The following is a 10,194-nucleotide window of genomic DNA, read 5'->3' as shown; positions in this document are numbered from 1 at the left end:
TGTCTCGACTAAACTTGTCCATTCAATGCGACAGGTTTCACATGCTTACCGTCTCGCAGGTGCGAACCTTGCTTCCCCGTGGGGCCGTCACCACCTCCATCGATCTTACCGATGCTTACTATCACGTTCCAATAGCGAGACACTTCCACCCATTCCTAGGATTCAGACTGGACGACAAGGCTTACACGTTCAAAGTGATGCCTTTCGGGCTCAACATCGCGCCCAGAATCTTCACGAAACTGACGGAATCGGTCGTTCAGGAACTCCGATCCCACGGAATCCAAGTCGTCGCATACCTGGACGATTGGCTAATTTGGTCAGACAACGTCGAGGATTGTCTCAAGGCAACAAACAAGGTGATCCAATATCTTCAGTTTCTGGGATTCCAAATAAACTTCGGAAAGTCTCGTCTGACACCAGAGACCAAATTTCAGTGGCTGGGATTACGGTGGGACCTACGTTCTCACACTCTATGTCTCCCCAGGTCCAAGAGGATAGATTGCGAAAAATACCAAACGCTTTCTCGGGGAAAAGATAACTTCCAGAAGGAACCAGGAGAGGATTCTAGGGTCCCTACAATTCGCTTCAGTGACAGACCTCCTTCTGAAAGCGAAACTGAAAGACATCAACCGAGTTTGGCGCTCCAGAGCGAACAACAAACGTCGGGACAAGAAGACACGCCTTCCTCCCATTCTTCGGAAGAGGCTTCTCCCATGGACAACCGCCAAGAGCCTATCAAAGTCGGTTCTGTTGCAGTACCCCCCTCCAAGGATAGTCATCCACACGGATGCCTCCCTATTAGGTTGGGGAGGCTACTCCCAACACAGGAAGGTTCAGGGCCTTTGGTCCACAATGTTCCAACAATTTCACATAAACGTCCTGGAGGCCATGGCTGTCTTACTAACCTTGAAACGTCTTTCCCCGGCCAAGAAACAACATCTGAGGATAGTCCTCGACAACGAAGTCATAGTCCGTTGTCTAAACACGGGGCTCCAAGTCGGGTCCCATCAATCACGTGATGGTGGCAATCTTCTCCCTGGCGGCCTCAAACCAATGGCACCTATCCGCCGTCCATCTGGCTGGAGTTCGGAACGTTGTGGCAGACGCACTCTCCAGGACGGTACCGTTGGAGTCAGAATGGTCACTAGATCGCAAATCCTTTCAATGGATCCTCTTCCAAGTGCCGGATCTCCAGGTAGACCTCTTCGCGACGGAATCCAACCACAAGCTGAAATGTTATGTGGCCCCCAACCTGGACCCTCGGGCTTACGCCACGGATGCCATGTCTCTCGACTGGAACGCCTGGGAAAGGATTTACCTTTTCCCACCGGTGAACCTACTGATGAAAGTGCTGGACAAACTTCGAACCTTCAAAGGTCAAGTAGCCCTGGTGGCCCCCAATTGGCCCAAGAGCAATTGGTTTCCTCTTTTACTGGAGCTGAATCTCCACCCTCACCAGATTCCCAACCCGACTTTGACCCAGATAGTACAAACGTGCACTGTGTTCGCTTCCTCAAACATTCAGACCACCCTAACTTTATGGACTTCATGAAGTTTGCGGCACACAAAGGGGCTAACATAGACCCCCAGAATACTTTATTTTTAGAATCTGACAAGAGACTCCACTCTTCGTCAATATGACTCAGCGGTCAAAAAACTAGCAAAGTTTTTGAAGGATTCTAATACTGACTTTATGACACTAAACCTAACGGTAACCTTTTTTAGAACCTTGTTTGAGTCGGGCTTAGCAGCTAACACTATTACTACCATCAAGTCTGCCTTGAAGAAGATTTTTCTAATCGGCTTTAATATAGATCTAACAGATTCATTGCTAGCTTCAATCCCAAGAGCCTGTGCCAGACTGAGACCATCTTCTCGTCCTAGCTCGATTTCCTGGTTTCTCAATGATGTTCTTAAACTAGCGTCAGAAACCGTCAACGATTCATGTGAGTATATCCCTCTACTCAGAAAAACTCTCTTTCTCGTGAGTTTAGCATCTGGCGCCAGGATTTCGGAATTAGCTGCCTTATCAAGGGATCCAGGCCACATAGAGTTCCTTCCGTCAGGAGAGGTCCTCCTCTCCCCAGACAAGGTCTTCTTGGCCAAAAATGAAGACCCTCAGAATAGATGGTCCTCCTGGAAAATTATCCCTCTCCTTCAGGATCCTTCCCTATGCCCGGTTACCACTCTAAAGTCCTTTCTATCAAGGACTTCCTATAAGACCTCGGGACCCTTGTTCATCAGGGAGCGGGGAGGGACTATAACTTTGAAAGGGATCAGACAACAGATCTTGTATTTCATTAAACAGGCCAATCCAGAGTCTTTTCCTCACGTCCACGACATTCGGGCGGTAGCGACCTCAATAAATTTTTTCCATCATATGAACTTTACAGATCTCTCTAAATATACCGGATGGAAATCCCCCTCAGTGTTTAAGCGGCACTATCTTAAACAATTAGAGGCCCTTCAACTCGCTACCGTAGCTGCAGGGAGCGTGGTATCCCCCGGACAAATTCCTTCTAACTAATTCCTGAATCCGATATCTTCCACCTTCTTCCTCTTACCTGCCTCACTTACAGTTCCTACCTGAGTTCGGTTTGTTGTATCACACCCATGGGTGTTCCTAGTTCGTAACATTGCTATTTTATTATCATTGTTCAATTTATTCTTACCATACGAACTGTATTTCTTTAGTGTTCAAGTTTATGTAATTTGTTCCAGTGTTTGACCTTAATTGGTTTTATTTTAAGTTAATGTTCCTTTGTCTTCCCTTCCTGGGATATTATACCTTATCATGCTGATGTTATTAAAGACGACCGTCTTCTACGTTAACTTTTGATTAAACCACTGTTTGTTATGTTGATTTTAATTCGTTCCCGTATAGTTAATGAAGTTTGGGTTCGTTTTCTCTGGTACTATTTCACTGGGCGGCACAGGGATTGAGCCCAGAAAAGGGATTTTGACGAAGGAAAAATATTTCTGGGCGAGAGACCTGTGCCGCCCAGTGAACCCACCCTATTTGCTCCCCCCCTGATCAGACCCCAAACTTAAGGGTGCTGTAAGGAGTGATGGGCAAGCGTGGGTTGAGTTAGTAGTACTGGTCTGCGAGGCAGGGGAGGTTGAACTGCACCTCACTATTGGGGGATTTCGAAGAGGAGAAGTCTAAATGGTACGAGACCTCTGGTATTTCGCCCCAGTCTATACCGACACCATTAGGTGAGCGAGCTAGTTCAACCTAGCATTCCTTTACATTTTTTCTCTGGTAATATTAGCAGTTATATTCCTTTGAAATGGTGCATAAGGAGCATTTCACTGGGCGGCACAGGTCTCTCGCCCAGAAATAGATTTTTCCTTCGTCAAAATCCCTTTTTTAGTTAACCCTCAAGTATCTAAACATCAAAATAGCCTAACCAGATTGAGACAAGAGTATGCATTGGCTCAGTTCTGGAGCCTTTTCATTTCTTTTATATTATCTATGCACTGGATCAGTTCCGTAGCCTTTTCATTTCTTTTATATTATCACATTTGTAGAATGCCTATGTGGTACAGTAAAGACATGATTTAGTTTGCTTAAGAAAAAATACAGTACTGTACTGTATATTAATCTTTAAAAAATGTAAATTTTAGGTAATTAATTATAGTTTTATAACTGGAATTACGACTAGCTTTATTTTTAATAGGCTATTACTGTAGTATAAAGTCTTTATTACTAAAGTTTTTACAACTTTCCAAAAGAACCTGGCAATTTTGAGTTGACTACTGTAACCTAAAGTCATGGAGGTTATATGTATTAATTACAATCCTCAATTTGTGTAAGGGTGAAATTGAAATTGATTATCCATATGATTCCTTTACATTACAATTATCAAATGATAAGGAAATTTCATTAGCAGGTAGAAATGAAATTAACACCTAAAAAGTCAAGGAATAAACTAAATTTATGAATTTGGGTCACACCGCCCTATGCTGGCCTTTGGAAAGCCATTCAGTAGCTAGGTACAACTGAGGTGGAATACCACCATGTTGTTTTACAAAAAAAGCTGTCAAGTTGAAAGAGGTTGAACCGAGGCAGAAGAACCATGAGAAGAGGTAAAGCAGATGGCTACAAAGTGAGTGTAGCTAAGTGTAGGACAGATCCTTAAGCGATGCCAACAGGATACTGCAATAAGTGGACTGATGGCTCTAACATGTCTACGAAGAAAAGGAAAAAGATACACCAACATTTGGCCATCTTATTCCTTTAGTTGCCAAATAGTTTGGAGGGGAAAAGGTTTCAATGCCAATTGATTACCTCGAGCAACATCAAATGGATTTCTGGACACCATTTATAAATATCTTCATGGACATAATTAATTTTATTCAAATTTACTCAAAATAGCTTTGAGTATGGTAATTACTGTATATTTTCTCTTCCATTATTACTATTGTTTTTGCTATGCTATAATAATAATACTGTATAACTACTGTATTTAAAAATCTTTTTTTAACCTTGCACAAATTTCCAAATACTTAAAAGTATAGTAAATCTTTTAAATCTTTCTATAAAAGATTAACTACACACTACTGTATTTGCTGGTTGAAATATATTTGAAGAAAAAAACATTAGCACTTTATTGATCAACCATATTTACCTGTTCTTCCTAAAGTCACCCAAGTAAGAGTGCCATTGAAATTACCATTTCCTTATGAACGTCAAAAGTATTCTTCAAGTTCTTTCTTCAGTATGTATTTCATTTTTTCAGCAAATAACCTGGAATGAGAATAAAAGTAAACCTATTTAATATCCACCTTAATTGTACAAAAGAATAATATAGGACTACGATAGTCCATAAGGGACCACATACTGTACAGTACTATTGCATAGCTTACAACAAATTCCAATATCATTTCAAAAAGCCATCTTTAATAATTTATACGACTACCTTTTTTTTTATGCATACTTTCCATTTTAAGTTACTAAAAGTGAAATCAGCTTTTTTTTAACTACTGTACATTGCAACAAATATTTTAAATCTATGAAATTACAAAATACAGTGCTACTGACTTCTCCAATTACTTCATTCTTTATGGTTTACAATTGTTTGATCAAATATGGTAGAGCACCGGTAGCTAATAGTACAGTATCCATAAGCTACTAGAGACAATCTTTAGTCTATAGGTAACCAATTTGATGTAGAGACTAACTTGTTCCTGTAAGCAAGCAGTACCTTCTCAAACAACATAGGATCCTCAAAGTCCTGCAAAACTATGCTTTTAGTTATTCTGGGTCACAATAGAAAGTACCTTAAATTCAAAATAGCCATCAACCATGGGATACATAAAGAATAAAATCTATTGAGTACTGTTGGTGATAATCAACCAACAGAAACTACCCCACACAACCTTTTAGATGCTTGGTTGAAACCCTTCAGATGACTAATATGGGATATAATATCTTCTAGAGATGAAACTCTTAAGAGAATAATAACCCTATATTATATGTTTACCACAAAGACCTGATATCACTCTTGAAGAATATAAAAAAAAAATTATAAAAAATTCTGGCCTGGGAGCACCATGGTCTTCTATTGGCACGAAGGCATTTAGCCTCAGCTGAGAAAGTGTCTCTAAAACCTATAAAAAGAGTAGAACCACATCAAGAAATATATAAAAAACAGGATGATATTTATACAGAGCCAATTATAAGAATCAATACCACATACATATACCAAGGCACTTCCCCCAATTTTAGGGGGTAGCCGACATCAAACAAATGAAACAAAAAAGGGCACCTCTCCTCTCTCATGTTCCTCTCAGCCTGACAAGAGACTCAACCAAGTTCGGCTGGTACTACTAGGGTGCCACAGCCCACCCTCCCCCGTTATCCACCACAGATGAAGCTTCATAACGCTGAATCCCCTACTGCTGCTACCTCCGCGGTCATCTAAGGCACCGGAGGAAGCAGCAGGGCCTACCGGAACTGCATCACAACCGCTCGCCATTCATTCCTATTTCTAGCACGCTCTCTTGCCTCTCTCACACCTATCCTCCTATCACCCAGAGCTTTCTTCACTCCATCCATCCACCCAAATCTTGGCCTTCCTCTTGTACTTCTCCCATCGACTCTTGCATTCATCACCTTCTTTAGCAGACAGCCATTTTCCATTCTCTCAACATGGCCAAACCACCTCAACACATTCATATCCACTCTAGCTGCTAACTCATTTCTTACACCCGTTCTCACCCTCACCACTTTGTTCCTAACCCTATCTACTCGAGATACACCAGCCATACTCCTTAGACACTTCATCTCAAACACATTAAATTTCTGTCTCTCCGTCACTTTCATTCCCCACAACTCCGATCCATACATCACAGTTGGTACAATCACTTTCTCATATAGAACTCTCTTTACATTCATGCCCAACCCTCTATTTTTTACTACTCCCTTAACTGCCCCCAACACTTTGCACCCTTTATTCACTCTCTGACATACATCTGCTTCCACTCCACCATTTGCTGCAGCAACAGACCCCAAGTATTTGAACTGATCCACCTCGTCAAGTACTCTCCATTCAACATGACATTCAACCTTGCACCACCTTCCCTTCTCATACATCTCATAACCTTACTCTTACCCACATTAACTCTCAACTTCCTTCTCTCACACACCCTTCCAAATTCTGTCACTAATCGGCCAAGCTTCTCTTCCGCGTCTGCAACCAGTACAGTATCATCCGCAAACAACAACTGATTTACCTCCCATTCATGGTCATTCTCGTCTACCAGTTTCAATCCTCGTCCAAGTACTCGAGCATTTACCTCTCTCACCATTCCATCAACATATAAGTTAAACAACCACGGTGACATCACACATCCCTGTCTCAGCCCCACTCTCACCGGAAACCAATCGCTCACTTTATTTCCTATCCTAACACATGCTTTACTACCTTTGTAGAAACTATTCACTGCCTGCAACAACCTTCCACCAACTCCATATAACCTCATCACATTCCACATTGCTTCCCAATCAACTCTATCATACGCTTTCTCCTGATCCATAAACGCAACATACACCACCTTACCTTTTGCTAAATATTTCTCGCATATCTGCCTAACTATAAAAATCTGATTCATACAACCCCTACCTCTTCTAAAACAACCCTGTACTTCTAAGATTTCATTCTCTGTTTTATCCTTAATCCTATTAATCAGTACTCTACCATACACTTTTCCAACTACACTCAACAAACTAATACCCCTTGAATTACAAAACTCATGCACATCTCCCTTACCCTTATATAGTGGTACAATACATGCACAAACCCAATCTACTGGTACCATTGACAACACAAAACACATATTAAACAATCTCACCAACCATTCAAGTACAGTCACATCCCCTTCCTTCAACATCTCAGCTCTCACACCATCCATACCAGATGCTTTTCCTACTCTCGTTTCATCTAGTGCTCTCCTCACTTCATCTATTGTAATCTCTCTCTCATTCTCACCTCCCATCACCGGCACCTCAACACCTGCAACAGCAATTATATCTGCCTCCCTATTATCCTCAACATTCAGTAAACTTTCAAAATATTCCGCCCACCTTTTCCTTGCCTTCTCTCCTTTTAACAACCTTCCATTTCCATCTTTCACTGTCTCTTCAATTCTTGCGCCAGCCTTCCTTACTCTCTTCACTTCTCTCCAAAACTACTTATTCCCTTCATATGAATGACCCAATCCCTGACTCCACCTCAGGTCAGCTGCCCTCTTTGCCTCACTTACCTTGAGCTTTACTTCCACATTTTTCTCTCTATATTTTTCATACTTCTCTACACTATTACTCTGCAGCCATTCTTCAAAAACCCTCTTTTTCTCTTCCACTTTTACCTTCACTCCTTCATTCCACCATTCACTGCCCTTCCTCATGCAGCCTCCAACAACCTTCTTGCCACACACATCACTTGCAATCCCAACAAAATTTTCTTTTACTAACTTCCACTCCTCTAAATTGCCAGTTTCTCTTACTTTCACTTCGTCATATGTCATTTTCAACCTTTCCTGATATTTACTTTTTACCCCCGGTTTTATTAGCTCCTCAACCCTCACTAGCTCCCTTTTGCATCCACCTGCTCTATTCCCCAACTCTTTTACTACAACTAATTTTCCTTCCACAAAAAAATGATCAGACATTCCGTTAGCCATACCCCTAAACAAGTGCACTTTTTTCAATCTTCCAATCATTCTTTTAGTTATCAACACATTATCCATTAATGCTCTTTCTACTACCCTTCCATTTGCCACCCATGTATACTTGTTTTTATCTTTCTTTTTGAAAAAGCTAGAACTTATCACCATCTCTTGCTCAAGACACATATCTACCAGTCTCTCACCACTCTCATTTTCACCTGGTACGCCATACTTCCCAATGACACCTTCTACCTCTCCAGCGCCCACTCTAGCATTTCAGTCACCCATGACAACTACATAATTCCTTCTACCTAGTCCTTCTACACACCTGGTTAATTCATTCCAGAACTCATTCCGCTCTTCTTCATTTTTCTCACAACCTGACCCATACGCACTGACAAATGCCCAACATTCCCTACCCAACCTAACCCTTACCCACATTAACCTAGATGATATCTCCTTCCATTCCACTACTTTACCTGTCATCCATTCACTCAGCAATAAAACCACACCCTCTCTTGCTCTTCCCCTTTCAATCCCAGACACTCTACCAGACATTTCACCAAATATCACTTTACCCTTCCCTTTTATCTTTGTCTCACACACGGCCAATATATCCATCCTTCTATTCCTAAACATACTTCCAATCTCACATCTTTTACTCTCTATCGTACTACATCCACGCACATTTAAACACCCCAAAACTAGAGTGCGGGGACCAGTCAGTCTCCCCCCAGCTCCACCTCTTTGCTGATGTCTCAAAGGATTGTAAATACAGGAGACTGGGTTCCCAGCTGTACCATAAAAGACTGAGTGGGGGAATGTGTGTCTGTTATTCAATACAAGAGAAAGGAAAAAAGCTAGGAAAGTGAATTTGCCCACCATCATACATGGTTAGCTATTAGAACATTACAGCATTAATGTAGACGATACATCATACATATAATGCTTTCCATTTGAAAGGCTTGTCATTTTGGAGGTTAAATCTTGCGAACTATTTCTTAGGAAAGACCGTCGTATGAAAAATTGGTTCACTGGGTGCTTCCCATTATAATTACCAATAAATCTAGAATTATTTTAATTCTAAAACTATAAAAGGTTAAAAAACAACCCTCTCATAAAGTCTTTCTGATATTGTAGATTATGCTGACTATTCAGCCAAGATCACGCATTTTCTACAGCGAACAGTTTTAGAACAAATTTTGTCTATGGAGAAATATTTAATGGAAATTTTATGGAAGTATATTAAAATGACTACTATTCATTGATTTACTAGAATATTTGGTTCAATTTATAAAAATATATGGCTGGGGAAGTTGGATGTATCATAAATAGGAGCTTCAAGCAATTCTGCATGCTAAAAGCACTTTGCATGGGATGTTATTAGAGATCTAAGGTCCATAAAAAGATTGCATGACCCTTTACAACAGGAGTCAGATAAAAACCAGACTTTAAAGACTGGTCTTGCTTTCCTTGGGGCCAGAAGCAAGTTGAAGAGATATAGAGTATTTCCAACGACATTTAGTAATTCGGAGGGTGTCAAGTATTTATAAAAGTTAAATGTTTCCAAGCAATTGGGTGCATTTTTGAGAATGATGTGTATCTTAAGTTAGGCTAGGGAAGGTTAGGCTCCATATCTCTAAATAACAATGTAATACTTTTTTAAAGGATAAAGGGTGCCAGGTAGGCCACGGCACCCCTCTGGCCAAATAACAATTGGGAAGTGTGAATTAGGTTAGGTTAGGGTCTAAAGCATTTCAGCACTACCTCAGATTAAAAGGACTTTTTCCAAAAATGAGAGTTTTTATGATAAAACAAAGTTTTATGAATACTTACCTGGCAGTTATATATATATAGCCGAGTCTCCGACTGCGGCAGAATTTAATCGAAAATCGCGGCAACCGCCTTGTGGTGGTTGTGTAGTTAGATGGTTAACAACCCTTACAGGGTGGTACTTGGAATCATTCCCGTTTTCTGTTCCTCAGATTATCTTTGCCCGACCTGTCTCCTGAGGGGAGGTGG

Source organism: Palaemon carinicauda, chromosome 3 (assembly GCF_036898095.1).
Source record: "Palaemon carinicauda isolate YSFRI2023 chromosome 3, ASM3689809v2, whole genome shotgun sequence".
Taxonomy (NCBI): domain Eukaryota; kingdom Metazoa; phylum Arthropoda; class Malacostraca; order Decapoda; family Palaemonidae; genus Palaemon; species Palaemon carinicauda.
This window is presented reverse-complemented; position numbering follows the sequence as displayed.